At 39.6% G+C, this 21,048-nt stretch overlaps 1 long non-coding RNA gene across 1 annotated transcript in view; it reads right to left on the bottom strand.

Moving 5' to 3' along the window:
• LOC140908197 (uncharacterized) overlaps positions 1 to 21,048 on the bottom strand; it is an 85,093-nt gene that overhangs the window by 26,823 nt on the left and 37,222 nt on the right. The window contains exon 2 of the long non-coding RNA XR_012157801.1: positions 7,362 to 7,475. This is a non-coding gene — a long non-coding RNA (uncharacterized lncRNA). The remainder of the gene's footprint in view (positions 1 to 7,361; positions 7,476 to 21,048) is intronic.

Here is a 21,048-nt window from a genome sequence, read left to right as displayed (position 1 = left end):
CTATGTACTATATAAGATCTGCAGGAGTGAGCATTCCTCTTGCCACTTGTGGGTGGTATGCAAGAGTTGGCTATACTCTTGCAGAATCCATGTAATCAGGAGGAAGGGAGAAAAATGGCCAGCATTATATAAAAGCTGGTAAAAGTCCCCTTGTGAGTTTGTACCTGGCTCAGGTCCACTATGCAAAGATTGGTGAAAAAGTTTATAGAGTTGTATGATATGCATATTCAGAGACTGACCAGTTATTGAGATTATGTTCAAAGAAATTAAATTGGGGAAAAACTCCTAATGAAAATTGGGCTAAAAGGCGAAATATAATGGGCAGAGGACTAAAGGGTACCAGGAAGGAGAGAGGACAGGATATCTTAGAAAAGAAGGAATGAGTGTCTGTACTCATCCAGAGGTCTGTCTTGTCCTGAGACGACTGTGTCACGTGTGGCAAGAGAAACAGACAACTCCAGGTAAGCAGGGAACGGCTTGTAGTGGGCAGCACTCTAGTGGAGGGAGGATGGCAATTCAGATTACACAGCCAAGAAATGGAAGAGGATAATTTTTTGTTAATTATGTGGGGAAAACAAGTTAGTGCAAGCATTATAAACCCTGACCATGCAGCCACACAGGATGTGCCGAAGTTAGTTTGTTTGGGTGTGGAATTTTTGGACAAGAGTGAGGGGTTTTTCCCCCTCAAGCACCAAAAGCAAGTGACTGCTTCCAGTCACTTTGGCAGTTGGAACAAATGAGGAATGACTGCAAAATGCTTGAGCCAGATAAAACACATGACAGAATCCGTAATCCAGCTACTGATTTGTTGGAATAGTGTCATCAGACTCAGAAATGTCCCTTACTCCCAGTCTTGTACACATTCTCTAAAATATCTGGCAGCCTTATTAGACAATCTCTTAAGAGACTGTCTTAATAGACTGCCCCTAAGCATTCCTCAAATTGAGTACAATTCAGCGTCATCTTTAGTAGTAGCTTATGATGTTAAACAACTGATTTCTGCTGGTTCCTGGAGTGGTCTTGTACATAACAATACATATAATTATCAACCATTCCTGACCCTGCAGTCAGATGTAGTTGTGCTATTTTATGTTTGGCAGACATGCTGGGTGATTTAGCAAACTCCCCTAATTACAAGTCATAGTTTTTCATTTGTGCTATTTTAATTCCATCCAGAGCAGCACTGACGTCTTACAGTTTCTTGCTCTATCCTTGCATCTGTCAGGAATCAGGATCTGCAGCAAAGCCATTCCCCGGAAAACCTACAACTGGTGTGTAATACGCTGCTTGATTGGTTGGAAGAGTCAGCAGACCAGTTCTTAAGCCTGACAGCAGCAGTAGTTCAGTAGATGCTTAAAGCATTTGCCCATAGCTGCAGCAGTTCCTGTGCCTCCTTTGTTCCCAGCCCTGCTCCTGCCTTGCCTGGCTCTGACCCTCGGCTCTGCCATCTGACTCCAGTTTTGGCCCTTGGCTCCAACTCCAGACTTCTGCTTCAGCTCTGAACTTGGCCTCTGACTACTAACTCCTACTCTAATCACTTGGCACAACTGCCCATGTCCTGGTCACCGACAGCATCTGCTATATTTGATCTCTTCTGGATTTAAGTCAGAAGTTTGCAGGATGCCATGTAAAGATTAATTATCATTCAGAAAAGCTAAGTAAATCAGAGCAAACATTCATGCTTAACTTTTATTCAGCTGGCAGGTGATGTCATATCATAGCAGGGCATCATTGCAAGAGCTTCATTTCAGTATCTTACAATATCTCATTATTTTCCTGCCATCTTGGGGGCTTTCTAACTGAAATAAAGCAATGAGAATGAGACAATGCTTCATATAAGACATGCTGATTCTCATCTTTGGTCTTGTCACAGTTACTCCTCTGGCTACAGGGTCTGTCCCCTTTCTGGACTCTCTGAGTGCAACCCCCTCCCCTCAGATCTTGGGACTCTTGCTGTTACCTGTTTTGGAGCTGAATATTGTGATTCTTCCACTCAGACTGGGAGCTTGGTGCCTTTCCCTGTGTATACCAGCCACTTATCCCCCTGGGTTTCAGGGACCTGTATTTCTTCCCTTCTGGGACCTGTGACCAGATATATTCACCAAAAACCTTGTTAAAACAAAGTATTTTTATTTACTAGTGGAGAAAAGCATTAGAGAAAAAAGATTTTAAAGCAAACCGTTTATATGTAGATGACATCTTTCTTCTGCTTCACTACAAGCTAAATTAGATAGGGTTCCCTCTTAGGTTACAGGAACAGAACAGACCCAACTCACATTCTCCCAGCAAAGTCTAGCTCCTCCTGTGTGTCTTTGCGACTTAGTCTGTTTCTCCCTTTGACCCACTCTGTACAAACTGATTCTGAGTGCTGCCCAAGGAAAATGAGCTACAGACAGTAAAGCTGCTTGCTCTGGTATTGTCTCTTAATAACCCTGAAGTGTAAGCTGTTAGGCAACTATCAGAAATGTCCTCGGTCATGGTTACTGGGTAAGCTATGCTTTAGACCCCTTTCTGTCCCTCTTGAGTGCACCCCTTCCAGGACAGGTTTTGTTACCTTTCCCTGCTTTGAGTGGAACCATGTGGACTAACCACTCTTAGACTTGGTCTCAGGGCTCCAGCCTCCCTGTTTACCAACCATGTTAACTCAACTGGCTCAAGAGGGTCAGCCTTTTTGCTCTGGGAGCCTATGACAGCAGCTGACTTAAATGATTCATAAACAGCCTCTATAAAACAAAGTAGCCTCTAGTTGCCCAAAGGAACACAGCATCTAGAAAAGTGGGTTAAAACAACAAATAGTTCTATATGAGTATTTCCTTACCTAAGCATCACCTCTCCAACCATAGCTCAGTTAGATCCAGCTTATTCCCATTTCTGGGGTGGGAGAGTCAGCCTGCTTGTTGCATTTTCTGTCTCTGGCTGCCAGATGCTAAGCTACAGAGGTTGCAGCTGACAGCCCACTCAGTTCCCCTTCTCCCCAGGTCAATATTTTTAAGGTGTAGGATCCATTTGAATCTAGGCTGTGAGCCTTGGGAAAAGTCAACCATGCCAGCCTGTTGAGAGGTAGGCAGAGGCATTTCCCAATTAATAGCTCCCTCCATTGTTCTCTTAAGGAGTCTTATCTTTGCTCTTGTTTCATTTCCTGTTGGCTTCTCCCTTAACAACGTCCTATGATTTAACTCCTGGCAGTCAGACAGGATAATAACAAACAGATAAACTGAGATTCATATGATACCTGTAAAAATAATATACATAACTCTCTCATTTTCCACAGCCTCATTCTTCCTTTTTCCCTAGGTGGATAGGCGCTGCTACCCAGACAGATCTGTGGAATGAAATATCCATTCCCGTATGTGATTCAGACATACCACGATAGTGTCAGACTGGAGACGCTATTAATAATTAGTAAAGAAGACCTCCATATTTATCACAGATCTTTTATACAAGACATGTTCTACCTAAGTGTAGGAAGGAATGGGCCACTTATCACTCCCATTTCTCTGACATGGATGTCTAATGGCTCTCTTATGGTTGGACAACAGAGACTGGACAAGAAGTCAGCAATGGATAGATGCATTATGTGCATTACGATGGGGCACTTCTCCCTGCTGAATCATAGACTGAGAAATATGTAGGAACAACATAGTCTCTGATTGATGGCATGTAACTCATCCATAATGATCTGTATAATACAGGGCAATCATTCTGTAGACTGGTGCAGGTCATTGAATAACATGTTGGCAATCCTGCAATCCATTACAGTTCAAAATGGGAATAATGACAGATGCTTCAGGCAAACCTGCCCAAACACATGAGAATTTGAAAATCCCTTGCACTAATATTACACAGCATAAACATTTCATTCAGCATCATATTCAAGTATATAATGTAATGGAAAACAGTTGACTAAAACTACCTAGTGAATATTTTGTACTACCAGTGTGATATTATTTAAAATTCAAATTCTGTCATTAACTCTAAATTTCTTAAAAAAAGAAAAGGAGTACTTGTGGCACCTTAGAGACTAACCAATTTATTTGAGCATGAGCTTTCGTGAGCTACAGCTCACTTCATCGGATGCATACCTTGGAAACTGCAGCAGACTTTATATATAAGTCATATATAAGTCATATATAAAGTCTGCTGCAGTTTCCAAGGTATGCATTCAATGAAGTGAGCTGTAGCTCACGAAAGCTCATGCTCAAATAAATTGGTTAGTCTCTAAGGTGCCACAAGTACTCCTTTTCTTTTTGCGAATACAGACTAACACGGCTGTTACTCTGAAACCTCTAAATTTCTTATGGATCCAGTAAATATATATACAGCAATACTGTGTATTTTGATGGAAAGAAAAGTTTCTTCAAGATTCCTTTCTCTCTGTTTGAAATGAAAGTGAATCTTCCAATGTGTTTTCTTAACTGGCTTAGTCTTAAGATCTGAACGTGGGACTGATAACTGGTTCAGAAAAATAAAAAACCCTTTTGTCCAAACAGTGACCCATTTCTAGGATCAAACTGAAACTAACCCTTTATTAAGGTTTGCATATATGTTTTATTCATTTATTTTTATTTACTTCTTGGCTCAACCAAAAGTATAAGTGCTGGATATCTTGTGAATAAGCCTATCAATAAAATGATTTCTAGACCAATATTGCAGAGTCAGTTACTTTGGATAATCTTGCAATAAATATCCAAACTTTTGAATGCTTATCTGAACTAAGCCAAGACATTGCATCTTTTCAAATTTGCACTAACTTCAGTGATTTTCGACAGTGTATAATTTCAGCTATTTAAAGGATTTCTCAATGAAATATCAAAACAATGATATTTTAAATACACACAGAGAGTTTTTTTCATCCCAGTGCATCTGCAAAACACTTAAAAACACTGGTATATGAGTACAGCACCATTCACACACAGCTATCTCTTGGATGGAGGTCAAAATCTAAACATATACAGCATACTAAACAAAGTATAGAGGAGGGAAAGAAAGAAAGCGAATTATATAAGTCTCACACATTTGTTAGGGGAATTCATCTCCAGCAGCGGGATACACATTTCCCTTCACACAACTGGATTGTGGCACAAGAGAATCCTAACATTTGGAATGTAGTCTACATTATTACAATTTCAGATAAATATGCATTATGCACGTCTCTCTCTTATACTGAGGGCTATAGAAAAGAATACATGCTAAACAATCTAATGTATTTTGGAAAAGCAGCTATTGCATTTGCTTATGAAATAGTTGATCTTCCAAGATATGCAGTGTATTAGAAGGCAGATTATGGCTTCAAGTAATGTGACAAGCATATTAGACCTTATTAAACACTCTGTAAACAATTCTGAATGTAGAAAATTTGTGACATGCACTTATGAGTAATTAAGTAGAAATGACAATTTCTGTGTAAAACTGCATTTACCATACTAAAATCGGAAGACAGTACTCAAGAATATCTTCAGCACAAGAAAAATTGTTACCTCAAGCCATCCTCATTGCCAAAACCCTAATCCTTATCAAATGGAAATCACCATCTGTCCATTAGATCAATGACTGGCAGTTGGGTCTCATTGATTTAGCTATTATGGAAAAGATATCATATAGGATACATGACAAATTAGACTCTGTCATAGATATTTGGTCAGATTTTGCTCAGTCTTTCAAATGAGATAATTAGCTATAGCTTTTGAATTTTAAGCTAGTATAAATGTTATAGATTAAGCTACTGTAATCTCTTTCCTTCATCCACTTTTCTTTTTCATATACATGCATAATGAGGTTTTTGTCTATATTTTTGGTGTCACATTTAACCTCCCTTCCCCAACATTTAAGGTGAACATTTTCTCTCTGAGTGGCATATATAAAAAGTTGTACGTTGTTAATAATCAAAATCAAGTATTTTAGAAGAATCCAGAATGAACCTCTGTGTGCATTGTAAATCAAAATTTAAATACTTCAGTCGTATTTCATTCTGGGATGCCCATTCATAAGATTACATATTGGAAGAGAGATTTTGTACAACACTTTTACATTTCAAATATCTTTTATTAAATAATTTTAATGCGATCCCTGATATTTATTGTAATTCCTAATTACAGTAAATATCAGGGATAGCATTAAAATTGCGTAATAATTATAATTTTGAAGTGTAAATACTTTTCTTAAAACTTCATCAAACCATATGATATGGGAACAATAAACACAATCAATACAGAAACTGCCTATGTTCACACATGCATTCTATCTTTTTTTAAGCTGGTATTTTTAAAGGTCTCACAGGCACACACTTGAAAGCAGATGACATTGCCACCATCTTTTGAAAGTCACTTCACCCTGCAGGATGGTTGTGGATACATATATTTCATCCACATAGTTACTTCTTATCTCTCCCACATCCATGTCACTTTGCATAGTCTGGGACTGTATCTCTCTTCCAGCTACAGTGTAGTTGGCTAGAGGGCCCCTCTGCTCCCAGCCCCAGTATATATAAAGTGATGAGCTGCCCAGAAATGCACTTGCACTGGCAGCTGCTCTCGGACTGTGTTGATGAGAGGTTGTAGTTACCCCACTGAAGTTAGGATCCTCCTGGCAGCAGCATAGCAAAGACCCAGGAGAAGCAGGAAGATGGGAGAGACAGTCAGCCAGAACACAGCTGCCTTTCCTTCTCAATCCAGTAATGAAGGAGAGCAAGTGAGTGAAAGGAGAGTTACTGAATCTTCTCTTTTAGCATAGCAGCAGCCATAGATAGCAACCTTACCTAGCCAATCCAGGGACCGCATGCCCCCACCCCCAATCTCTTCCTGATTCTTAGTCCAGGTAGGAGAACTTGAGGGGTGGGGGGTGAGCAACCAGGGCTCCAGAAATGAGAAAATGGTGTTGGGACCAGTGGAGGCTGGGAAGGGAGAAAGTAATGGAGAGTGGGAAAAGGAACACAGACTAAACCAATTCGGTGCTGTCCTGCCCACTGTCACACCTATTTATTCTCAACCCAGTATGCCCACACAGGCCAGGCTATAATTTGCCGCATAGTATCTCTGAGTTACGATACAAAGAAAATACATAGAGTCAGATTAATATAGAACCAGGAGTTAGTTCAGTATATGTTTTAAAAAACAAAATAAAACAAAAACAACTACCGGTAACAAGCAGCCAATCTTTCCGTTTATAGCAGGGGATGTTGATTATCTCATTATGGGTCAAATGTATTCCTAGTGTTATCTTGGGCAGTGTGGCTGGAGGAACACCCCTCTCCTACCCAACAACACTGCAAATCACAACTGCTTCCTCACAATCCAGGAGCAATGATGTATCCAACAGGACCCAAACTTTTGTACGCTACTTAGGCAAAAGATGAGCAAACTCACCCACAGTAGATGGCTCAGAAACAGACTCCATCTTCTCTTTTAAATTCTCCTCTCTGCAAACCAGATCCTTCTTATCTGGGTTAAGTTGCTGCCAGTTCATTTTCATTCAGATCCCTATTTCAGGCAGACATTGAAAAACTAATGAGTATTGTATAATGTGAGTTCAAAGAAAATAATGGGTGAGAGAGCATTTTTGTTGGGGAAAAAAGATAGCCTCAAAACTATATTACATGCAAGGCCTTCTACATTCTGTAATTCTGAGGCTGGTAAATGTGTTGCAGTCTCCACACCAATTTGCAGAACTGCAATCCAGATTCTGTTTTCTTTAAAAAGTGTCTAGCTCCTCATAGTTGCAAGCAAATCTTCCAATCATATAACTGAAGCAGAGATGTCCTCATGAGTCTGCAAAGAACCCAACACAAGAAATCCAAGAGAGGTGTGAACTGCTCCATTCGTGTCTGTGTGGTGTTAACTCTGGAAGCTAATGATGCTAATGCAATTGTCTATACTTTACTGTTTCATTTGCTAATCATGTTAAGCAGACACTTCAGCTGTTGTGTTTATTATCCCACAATCCCAACTCCCTTCCAAAGACCAAATGTCTCCTAACCAGTTGCAAAAATCACCCCTTGACAATTCCTACAGTGCAGTTATGTGCTGTTCATACTCAGCATATTGATGATTGACAGTCTAAAGGTGGAGTAAATTGATTTTAATATTACAAATAATAACACGGGATACTCTATGGATCATAGTATTCATTTTCATATTTAATTCAATACAAAATTATTTGGCATTTATCTGAGTACCCCACAGAATTTCCAGGCTGCTGCAAGTGCCATGGAAACAAATGAATCTTGCCATAAAACTTGGGTACACTTTGCCACCAAGTAGACAGCACCTTGTTTGCAGAAAGCTTTTGATAAATGTGCAGCATTTTTGGAATATAATAATGCAAGGTGCAACAATACTAGATATATATGTACCTTTACTACTAGCGTTTTCTAACTCAGTTTTTCTACAAAAACAGAAGTAATGAGGCAACTTTGAATCTGTAAATACAGGCTGTATGCCAAAATCTGCCCTGTCTTCTACCCAGTGCCACTCCATTGAAGTCATTGACATTGCACTGGTACAAGTCAGTGCAGAATTTGGCATTATAGCTTTAGTCAAAGCTCAAATTTATTTAAAGTTCTGCTGTATTGGGACTTTTAAAGCCAGTCAAACTGAATCTGTAATTTAGCTTCCCATTACTTTTTCATGACACCTTCTAGGCCAACATAACTTCCTTGGTGCCCATAAGATTTACAGTTTATGTTCTGGAATACAGCGCTGATATGACCCTATGGACAAGTGTCACATATATCTAGCTGCTCTACTGGTGTATTACAAAAAATTAATGAGGCCATCTCTGAAAGGATGTTCTGGTAATTTACAAAAGCATGTTACATAACAAGCTAAACAACATACCATAGATATCACATAACATGTAAAACTATAAAATGAATTAACACCATTACAGCATGTGCAAAAAAAAAAAAGTTGTCAACTTCTATCTAATTATTGATATAATTCACTTCTAGGTTTTTTTATACCTTCCCTTTTAATTTCCTCTATGATTGAAGTATTATTTTAAATACATTTAATTTATTACATCACTGTCTCCCATACCCTTACGTGTCTTTATTTGAGTAAGGGAGGAGTCAGCATGGGAATCTTTTGTTATTGAGCAGAAGTCTTGCTTCAAAAAAGTCACTACTTTCTTGAAATTTTTTAAAAATAAATGCCAGTAGATTCCCACTGACTTTCAGAATTTTTAACGACTATTACCTAAAAATATACTGATAATCACATCAGAAATTCTATTAGTCTGAATCTGAATCTTTACTTTTCACCTTCGGATTTAACACACAGTACAAGGCATATTCAGGTCTTCCCATTGTTTTAATATTCTGTATTAAGAAGTTTACACTTTATGAGTCATTTAAATGATAGTAACAACAATTTGCCCTTTAAAAATATCTAAAATCCACTACTTTATTCTAAGATAATAATGACTTCACATTAAAAAAAATAGTTTAGGCCAAGCTGCCAAATCCTATTACAGATTCAATCCTATTAAAACGTTCCCAGGTTTAAGCCTGCTTTGGAGTTTTTCATAAGAGTGCATGACCCCTACCAAAACCCCTACATGTGTGGTCAAGGGACCTAAGGATAATTGTAAACTCCATGGGCTCCCATTAATCTCAGCACAGTCAGATATTAGTGCTTGTAAATCAGCACCTAAACAAGGACAATAGTTAAAGCCATCAATAGTCTTTTAATGAGGCAGATCAAAAACAAATGAAAGCAGCAGGACACTAGGATTTGCCAAGGAGGGGAAAGGAAGGCAGAAGGCTTTGTCTGATTTCTTACACAAAAGTAGATCGAATTAGTCCAGGACCTGTACTCTTACTACTGGATCTGCTGTTAAAAATATATAATTTCTAGTGTCTCACTTTCAGTTTACAGGGACTTTTTTATATATCTAAAAGATGAGGCTATAACTGATCATCACATCATGTGGATGTGGAGTGTGTGTCTGTCAAGAATTAGAATGAATTATCTACATCCTCGCAGGCATACTGTGCAGCTTTTGAAGTTCCCACAGATGTTATTTAGCCATCAGAAAAGAAAATGTCCTGTTATGAAGTTCTACATTTAAAAAGGGGAAGAAAATAAAGCATGATAAGAATTTACTACCTAACACGCATGTGCAGCAGTACTACAGTGGTTGCTGGGCAACCTAAAGGCACTGTGCCATAGTAAAAGGGGGAGTAGAGGAGACAAACGCACAGCAACATAGGCGGCTGAATTGGGTAGTTAAGAGGACACTCACTAGGAGTCCCCTAGCTTCCAGATCATTTCTGTTTTATCTTTTTATTTTGCTGCTAGCTGCTCTAGACACAATTAGCTTAAAAAGCTGTGAGGCAGAGAATCGTTGGGGGGAAGAAGCTTTAAACCCACAGAAAAGCTTGTTTTATGTTATTGTGCCGAAACAAAGGACCACAAGAAAACATTTTGAAAACTAAAAGGGGAGACTAACTTGTTCGTCTTTTATACAGCTGATATCTTGACATCACATATTGTGTCGAATGTCAAAATAAAACTAGAAGCGCTTCCAGTGCCTTGCTTAACATTGCCTTAGGAAAAAGCATACTGTAGAGCTACTTTAAATTACAAGTTCATTTACAAAACTTTTTGCATCTTCAGGGCTATTGCCACTTTTCTATTCCTTGGGTTATTGTTCCTGAAATGAATAAAAGTGTAACTAAAGATCTCAGGTAAAATCCTTGCAGAGTTTCATATCAATCAGACCAGAATTTTACCCCATGTGTCTAATCTTGCATCCTTTTTGCCCATGAGGAATTAGGTTTCATGCAAATAATCCCACCCCACTACTTGCACAAGAAACAGCCACTGACATACATAAAGGGTTACAGGATTGGAGGACAATTTGTATAGCACTCTCTTTTTCAGTATCTTTGAAACAACACATAGATACCACAGTGATGGCAACTATAGAAAACTAAATAGACATAGAGGAACTGTGGAACAGTCTACCACACTGGGCAGATAGGATGGGCATGATGTCCGAATAGGTAGCACTCTCATGCTCTGGATCAGATGGTTACAGATCTTTGCTCCTCTCTAGAAATTACAGAGTTTCATTTTCTTTATATAGTTGGAAAATAATTCTGTGGCTAATAATAGTCACTCTCTCGCTAATGAGATCACTTCACAGTCACTGGCACTGAGGCAAACATTTACAGCTAAGTGCTCAAAAGAGCATGAAGTACAAACTGTATATAAATCATTCCTCTGGAAAACACTATTTGAGTACAACACAAGATACTCTCAAGTATTCCTAAGGCAGGAAGAATGTACCACAGTCAGACTGAAGTGACTGTGTACACCAGCCTGACTCCACTTGTTCTTCACTAGAGTTAACAGCAGTCTACATTATTATCCCATTATTTCACATACAGGTCCCCATATATAAGACCAGCTACAGTCAAAAATTCTTTTTATGCAATTCCAAGAAGCTGCATAAGACTAATATAAGTTGGTCACCAATTCCAAAGTATTTGCATTTGGGGAAGCTGTTAAATGCTGCCTCTGCAAAATATCTGATTTACATTTTTTAAAAAGCACAAAACTTTCTAACCATTACTTTTTACTCCTCTCCACAGCCAAAAGGTGGCAGTGTACTATCCATCATTCATCAGTGACACTATCTGCAAAGATACACTTGCGTTGAGCAATTGTATCCACTTTATGTCACCATGCTGATTTTCATTATAAAGATTTAAAAACTGTAATTTCCGTGAACACACCAGATTAATTACACAAATCACAGTGGAAAGCAGCAGAAACATTCTTTGATAAAGAAATAGAAACTAATCTGATCACAGTTACTCTGCAGCCCAGTCAAGCTCTGCCTGTGGTATCACAACCAAAACACCATGCTCAGTCTGCGGTTTAGCTTTCCTGGTCTTGTACCAGAATGAGGAACATGGAATGAGTCTTGTTGACTAAACATTGTTTCAGAAGTAAAGAAAGAAGCTTATATGAAATAAATATGCTGTAATGACTAGCCTATACATCGTGTCATAATACATTATACATAATAATATTTAGCGCACACATCTATATAAAAGCATGTTTCATAGATGTCAAATCTGGAGCTAGTCAAAAGTTTTCTTTTGAAACTTTTTTCAATGGAAAAAGGCCTTTTGCAAAGTAATTCTATTTTCATCATAGAAATACTGGGTTTTCCATAGAAAACCTGAAAACAAAACAAAACAAAAAAAAGATTTTTGGTTGCTGAAAACCAAACATTTCCAGTTTTCAGGTTTTGTATGAAAAACCTTAAAATATTCAAAGAAAAATTTTGACAAAAATTAAAATAGACAATTTTGTTGGCATTTTTTGCAGGGAAAAACTTCTAGTCACAGCACTTTACAGACACTGACAAGCATCATTATCCCCATTTTACAGATGGAGGAAATTGAAGCATAATGGAATGCTCAAGCTCACACAGTGAGTCAGTGGCAAACTAATGGGTAAAACAGTTTACTCTCAGTCTGGTGCCCAATCCACTGCTTCCTCAAATATCTGTGTACTTTAATCTATTATAGTTTGTATCGTTATGTGTATACTATCAGTGCCTGGAAAAGAAATAGATGGCATGCTTCCATTAAAGAGTAATTTGCTGTTTCTCAAATGGTACACCTTTGTCCATCATTGTCCCTCTTTTTCAGCTGCAACATGGAACTGGGATTACCAACTGACACCTCTCCTTAGTGTGTGCGCTCTATATTTTTTAATGTTATCTTGACTCTTCCCTCTGATTATCTCATGTCTGGGTAGTTCCAGGGGAGTAGGAAGTCATATGGTAAAAGGCTCAATGGATTTCATGGGGATAAATGGGAGGGGCTAAACCTCACTTCTTGTGTTCTATCAGCCATGAGTGTTGCCTTTGGGACAAGCTGCAAACGTGCCATCTTAGCTGAAGTAGGTGAGAGGCATCTCAGAGACAAAGTGAAAGGGAGGAAATGGGACTGTATTATTTTAAACCTTGCAGATTGGATCTAACGTCAGCCTTTGATATTATTGACCACGAGGCATTTTGAGTTGTATGTGGGATTTATGAACTAGTGGATTACTCCTTCCTCAGAGAGATCCCAGGGAGTTTTCTGCACACCATCTTACTCATCTATGTGTAGGTAATTGCAAAGCAGCAGGGGAAGTGCTGAGATATTTTGGGCTATGGTGACATTAGTGTGTACTTCATCTTCTTTTAGTAAAATCTAGAGGATACATTTTCATTGCTGTCACAATGCCCAGCCAAGATAGGAAACTACACAATAGTGAACTGATTTTCCTGACAAGATAGGTGAGATGCTTCTTTGTAAGAAGAAGCTTCTAAAAGAGCAGGCTGAGATGACTATCAAGCATTGAGGAAGTTATCCCCAACTTTTCACCAAAGTGTTCACGGTGTAGAAGACCTATTGGATTCTTTGCTGTGCCTGCATTCTCAAGTAGCAGTAATGGACTGTAGCTTCACTGACCTCTGCAGCAGGCTAGGAGCCAGCGATCACTCCTCTCTGATGCACACCTCACAAATGTCAGTTGCACCTTTGCCACCTCCAGGCTAGATCCTGCAATCATCTCTACTTAGGGCTAGGCTTGAAGACCATCCAATAGCTTCAGCAAGTACATAATACTGTTGCATGCCATCCTTAGCAGGATATGCTACTATGAACACCAAATATCTATATTCAGCTTTTTATATTGGCTTTCTATTCATTTCTGCATACAGTTCAAGGTGCTGGTGACTATTTTTATAACCCTGAATACTGTGTGACCCAGTTATGAGAGTGATTGCCTCTTGCCTTATATATTGCCATGCAGTCACAATTGGCTGGCTCAGTCCCTACATTAAAAGTTCCTGGGCCCCTGCATTTGCAGCTCGCTTCCTTTAGACCTGATCCAAAGCCCAGTGAAATCAATGAAAGACTCCCATTGACTGCAATGGGCTTTGGGTCAGGCCCTTTGGAGAGGCACCAAAGTATGAGGTTGGAAAGCAAATATACAAGGTTCACTTATGTTGTGTAACATTTTTTGACTGTTTTTGTTTAGTCCTGGTTTTTGCTTATTTTCGTTTTTACTTTTTATTGCTAATTTGATGTTGTGGGGTTAACATTTGGTCTATTAAGACATGGGTTTTAAGCTATGTGAATGATATTGGCAGACTTAGTGCTATCAGAGTGGCTGCTCATGTAATTTGAATATTTTTTAACTGAGTGCACCTGGTTTCTATGGCAGTAGGTTCTATATAATTAACACAGTAAATACCATAAATATTCAGGACATGGAGCTTTGCAAATTTTAAACCTAAACTTTTTTTATTTTCCTGACTTTTCATATGTGAAAAGTGTACATAGTTTCAGTGTATGACATTATGAATTATACAGTAACATTTTGTATTTAATTGTTATTATGATTTACACTCTGATAGCAGTACATATGAAAGAGTTGAGTGTCCAAAGGGAAGCTGAGAAGAGTATGCTTACTGATGAGAAAGCTTATGCTCTAATAAATTGGTTAGTCTCTAAGGTGCCACAAGTCCTCCTTTTCTTTTTGCTAAAAAAAATCATGACTCAGCCAAATTTATAGCGTGGTCTTTGGCGCTAGAAATCTGAAATAAATGAGAATAGACTTCATGAGATTTTAGGTAATTCCCAATTCCAACTAGGTCAGAAACATATGGTCAAAATCTTGCAATCAAAAGTGTTCTCACCAAATTTTCAGTATAGTTTTGTAGATTTAAGAGGTTCGGACAGATTGGATAACTTTATATAACCTAAGCTCTTCGGTCAGAGGAAACAAAGATTCAAATGCAGGCTGACGGAATGGGAATTTCTGAGCTCTAGTTTGTTGCTACATTATCTTCTAGGTTCCTTAGTAAGAGAAGCTTAATACAAGGTTTTGGAGTCACACAATATGTTGACCATAAAGTCACAGGGTGAAATCATGGTCCCATTGAAGTCAGTCGGAATTTTGCCATTGATTTGAGAGGGGTCAGGATTTCACCCCTGCCCCCCCCCTTTTTTCTTGGTGAGTCTCTGTTCCTACACTTGCCTACTTTCACACACATTCCCTGTATAGAAAGTCCTCCTGCCTACCAGATACTGTATTGTTAACTTCCGTGTACTTTATTTATGCCATTTACAGGCACAGTCTCACTGTGGCTAAGTTAGCTAGTTCATTACAGCTGCAGTGGATATTGTTGAAGTATTTGCACTGGGAACATGCCAAGGTTTGAAAACTGCAGTGGGAACAACGCAGGTGCCAGAAACTGTTACATTGTTGGGGAAATTCACTCCTGAAGCAGAACTATGAAATTTTGCAGCAGCGTTAATTGTCCCAATAGCTAATCAAATAAGAATGTAAGTTTTATACCATAGTTCAACACACTTCTATTACAGGGACAAGGGCCACATGAAGGCTAGAGTGTTCTTTGGGTGATGAGCTTACTAGTGACACCACCACCAATTTAGCTAAACTCTGTTGCCTGAACTGTAAAATATTCAAGATCCAAGATAAAAATGTGCACTCTCATGTTTCAGATCGGACCAATTCTATTACGTGCCCTATTGAAGGATGAAGCCTTTCTCCTGGATCAAAATGCGGGTGAGGAATAGTTATAAAGTTATCTTCATGGAAACAAGCAGAAGGCCAAAGGCAAGAGTGAAACAACTACTCAGAAAGTGACTTTTTAGATTTTTGAAGTAGGTCAGAGCTAAGGTATGTTATTCTTCCTGCAAAAGTCATGTTAAGCCTTTCAATTAGGAAAGGATCCATTTATAAAGTTCTTCCATTTTTTATTGATTTTTTGTGTTATTCTTAAGAAGATGAATAACCATATGATACAAAACTGGACGAAGAAAATTTCTTTCATGTCTTCTGCTGCTGCCAAAGAGAATGGTTTTGGCCATCTCAGTACTTAGCAGCATTACTATTATAGAACTTTAGATTAAAGGCAACTTCAGGTGGTACAGCATTTGTTACCAGCCTGGCCAAGTTCCCCTTCTTTGTTGTAAACAGCCTCACATCCTGGGAACAGGTGCTTCTAAGCTTCCTGAGTCTGATAGTGACTGGTCTCTGTTCCTAGTTCAGCATCTTTCATGTACACTCCCAGGTACATACCTCATGTCTGAAACCATTCTTGGGCAGTGGAACCCTGCAGTCCAGCCACTTTCGACCATGGAACCACTGCCACAGATCTCCTGAGCTCCCAGTCACTAATACTCATTCCCCACCAGAGTTCCACCAGGCTGTAGGAGCTTTGATGTCTCAATTAATCCCTTTAAGGATAACATAAGAACACAATTGCTGCCACACTGGGTCATCCATCTTGCTCAATATCCTGCCTCTGACAGTGGCCTGTATCAGAGCTTCAGGGAGAGGATATAGAACAGGACAATTACGGAGTGACCCGCCCATGTCTTCCATGCTCGGCTTCTGGTAGTTGGAGGGTTAGGGTCACGTTGAACTTGGGGTTACATCCCTCACCATTTTGGCTAATAGCCATTGTTGTACATATTCTCCAAGAACTTCTCTAGATCTTATTTTGAACTCAGTTATAACTTTGGCTGTCAAAACATCCCATGGCAATGAGTTCCACAGATTAGTTCTGCATTGTCTGAAAAATTACTTATATCTAATTTAGAACCCATCATTATGTATGTATAGTTGGGATATTTTCCCCAGTGTCCATTACTTTGCACTTATCAACATTGAATTTCATCTGCCATTTTGTTGCCTAGTCACCTGTTTTGTCCTCTGTAACTCCTTGCAGTCTGCTTTGGACATAATTATCTTGAATAATTTTGTATTATCTGAAAACTTTGTACTATATTTTCAATCAATTTGCCTAGTATCAAAGTTAGGCTCCTTGGCCTGTAACTGCCAACCTCTCCTTTGGAGCCCTTTTTACAGAAATCAGCTTTACATTAGCTACCTTCCAGTCACCTGGTATACAGGCTGATTTCAGTGATAGTAATCCTTCAATTTCATATCTGAGTTCTTTCAGAATTCTTGGGTGAATACCATCTGGTCCTGGTGACTTATTACTATGTAGTTTATCAATTTGGTCTTAAACCTCTTCTACTGATGCATCAATTTGGGACAATACTTCAGATTAGTCTCACCAAAAGACTAGCTCTGATGTGGATATCTCCCTCACATCCCACACAATGAAGATCAATGCAAAGCATTCTTATAACTTCTCTCCAATGATCTTGTCTTCTCTAAGTGCTCCTTTAACACCTTTGTCGACTAGTGGCCCCAATGTCTGTTTGGCAGGCTGCATGCTTCTCAGGTACTTAAATATTTTTTCAATGTTAGTTTTGTGTCTTTAACAGTTGCTTCTCAAATTCTTTCTTGGCCTGCTTTATTATACTTTTTCATTTTACTTGCCAGAGTTTGTGCTCCTTCTTATTTTCCTCCTTAGGATTTGGCTTCCAAATGTTAAAGGATGTCTTTTTGTCTCTAACAGCCTCCATTATTCAGCCATTTAGTCATAGTGGAATTCGTTTGGTCTTCCTACTTTCTTTTTTATTTAAACTATACATTTAGTTTTAGCCTCTTATGATGTTTTTAAGTAGTCTCCTTGCTGCTTGTAGGCATTTTACCCTTGTGACTGCTTTTTTTTAATTTCCATTGAACTAGTGTCCTCATTCTTGTGTAGTTTCCCTTTTTAAAGTTAAATGTTACTTTGATGTGATTTTTTTCTAGCATTTTCCCCTCTTAAAAAGATGCTACATTTAATTATATTGTGATCATTATTACTGAGCGGTTCAACTATAGTTACCTCTTTGACCAGATCCTGTGCTTCTCTTAGGACTAAATCAACATGACAGGCAAGCAAGGATCAAAGATGTAGCACAGGAATTTCTGAACTAACTTTTGAACAGCACTAGAATGTTACAGATCTTTGGAAAAAATAAACAGTTCCTGAACACAACACAGTCAGTCTGATCTCACCACTCTTGAGTCTCCCAGGATTGGTCAGAATCCATAGACCAGGCAGCCCTTGCCTTCTTGGCTGGTCTGCTTGCATGTGGTGATGTAATGGTTCCCGATTCACAGAAATGCCCCTCCTTAAATAAAGTCTCTCCTCTCTAGCCATGTGGTCAGGCAGAGAAATCGCAGCTTTCCCTGCCATATGCTTAGATCAGGAAGTTCTTGCCTCTCCTCCAGACAGTTTCTGTATAGAGTCCAATCAAAGTCCCTGGCCCTGCTGGTAGAAAATCTATTGTGCCAGCAGTGGAGAGAAAGTCGACACTGGTTGACTTGATGGCTCTCTCAATCATAGTCTTTCATCTAGGTGCCCAGCCCCTAACACAAAAGGGATGTTCTACTTCCAAAATGGAAATTACAGAACAAACGAATTTGACAGAGAAGGTTAAATCCAAATGAAAGCTGAAATACAACATAGCCAGTGGCAGGCTGTGACAATTCTAGTAAGGCATGTAACAACTCACTGGCATGCCTTAGGTGGTCCAAAAAGGTCATACACTATGTGGCGTGACCTCGCACACGTGGCACATGTGAGGTTACACTGAGCACAAAATGGCATCCTCAATGGGGGCCAGATGGACTTGTCCCCGGGCCGTTTTGGGCCCACTGGCCACCAGCTGGACAGTGCACAGCCAGACAGGCATGCAGGGCATGCAATGCATGCCTTGCCTACATAGATGGCAGGCTACTGAACATAGCATTCACAAAACAAAATGGTCTTTGTCATTCATTACAGACATATCCACCATTATTCATCATTTTCTTGAATGTTTGTAGGTGGCCCAAAAAAGGACTTAATCCTTGGAATATGTTAACAGTTTGTCAGAGTAACTTTATTTTAACCTGCCCCAATAGGGAACAAAATTACAGACTCTGAGGATTTGTTGATACACTCTCTGGAGGTGTCCATCTCAAATACATTACAAATTAAAAATGACTGAGAAATAAAATATAAGGAAAATGGAATTACTTTCCTATTCCTTCCAGGAGAGCTCACTAGGAGAAGCCTCGCCCGTTTATTTCTCATCTTCCAAGCATGAAGGAGCCTCTTTTTTGTTTTTAAAACCTCTCTCTCCAGCTTCACAATGCGGTACCCGTAGGTGGAGCTGTTCAGAGAATACATTGCCTCTACCTCCTCCGTGAAGAGGTAAGAAGTTGCTCAAGGACATGCCTGTCTATCTCCAGGCAGGAGTTTTTTCCTTTGTATTATTTTATTTTTCTCTCTCTCCACTGTGTTCCCATGGTAGACGGAAGAGTATTGAGAACAGCTCCAACTTCCATAGGCTTTGAAACTGTAACCAACTGTTTAAAAACAAACAAAACCCACTCAAACAAATAATCAGCTGGCACGTATTCCCCATATTTACTGACAGTTACCATTACATGAGGGCAGCCTGAAGATTCTATGCACTGACCCTGTCCTTCTCTCAGCTCCCTCAGACATGGGTTTGCCTGACCTACCATTTTCTCTATCCTTCCACTGGCTTTTCCTGAGAATCAGCACAGCAGTCCATCCCATCATGTCTAATGGCACAAGTTAACCCTCTATTGCCCTGGCGCTTTCAAGTGTGGCTTAGTCCAGATCTGCAGTTTACCACTGCTTTCTCTGTTCTTTCTTTTTCTCAGGATGCAGAAGGGCAGCCTAGTCATTGCTAGCCTTGCAGTGCCAGTAGGCCGGTTTTCTTTTTGGCTTTTTTTAGGACAGTGTGAGCTAATCTAGCCTGCGTTTTTACCACTGTCATAAATATAAAGGGAAGGGTAAACCCCTTTGAAATCCCTCCTGGCCAGGGGAAAGCTCCTCTCACCTGTAAAGGGTTAAGAAGTTAAAGGTAACCTCGCTGGCACCTGACCAAAATGACCAATGAGGAGACAAGATACTTTCAAAAGCTGGGAGGAGGGAGAGAAACAAAGGGTCTGTGTGTCTGTCTGTATTCTGTCTTGGCCGGGATAGACCAGGAATGGAGTCTTAGAACTTTTAGTAAGTAATCTAGCTAGGTATGTGTTAGATTATGATTTCTTTAAATGGCTGAGAAAAGAACTGTGCTGAATAGAATAACTATTTCTGTCTGTGTATCTTTTTTGTAACTTAAGGTTTTGCCTAGAGGGGTTCTCTATGTTTTGAATCTAATTACCCTGTAAGGTCTCTACCATCCTGATTTTACAGGGGGATTTCTTTATTTCTATTTACTTCTATTTTTATTAAAAGTCTTCTTGTAAGAAAACTGAATGCTTTTTCATTGTTCTCAGATCCAAGGGTTTGGGTCTGTGGTCACCTATGCAAATTGGTGAGGCTTTTTATCCAACATTTCCCAGGAAAGGGGGGGTGCAAGTGTTGGGAGGATTGTTCATTGTTCTTAAGATCCAAGGGTCTGGGTCTGTAGTCACCTAGGCAAATTGGTGAGGCTTTTTACCAAACCTTGTCCAGGAAGTGGGGTGCAAGGTTTTGGGGAGTATTTTGGGGGGAAAGACGTGTCCAAACAGCTCTTCCCCAGTAACCAGTATTAGTTTGGTGGTGGTAGCGGCCAATCCAAGGACAAAGGGTGAAATATTTTGTACCTTGGTGAAGTTTAGACCTAAGCTGGTAAAGATAAGCTTAGGAGGTTTTTCATGCAGGTCCCCACATCTGTACCCTAGAGTTCAGTGTGGGGGAGGAACCTTGACAACCACACTTAATTACTTTTCTTACTAATACAGCACAGTAGCATACCCCCATACTGCCAGCCTACATGTGCCCAAAGACCACCAAAATAACTGGAGTCTGCGAGGGGAGCTATTAAGCTTAGCTTCTCTCAGTTTCCTATCATGTGTGCCACATCAGCCTTGCCTCCCATTTCACTGTTGTGACAGCAGCTAGGACCTGCCAGCTCCAGTGGACATTCTGAACAGCTGTGATCTTTCATTAAAATGTCAGCATCAAGGGAGGAGAGTGCGCCATTTTGTTGCACAGCTGTAAAACCACTTCAGCAAGGCTTTAAAGCACAGAGCATTACTTCATGACCACGAGGCTTCAAGCATGAGGCTTCTCTCCCTCCCCCACCTGCCCTTATCAGCCGCTGGT

The sequence above is a fragment of the Lepidochelys kempii genome, chromosome 3, assembly GCF_965140265.1.
Source record: "Lepidochelys kempii isolate rLepKem1 chromosome 3, rLepKem1.hap2, whole genome shotgun sequence".
Lineage (NCBI taxonomy): Eukaryota > Metazoa > Chordata > Testudines > Cheloniidae > Lepidochelys > Lepidochelys kempii.
This window is presented reverse-complemented; position numbering and strand designations above follow the sequence as displayed.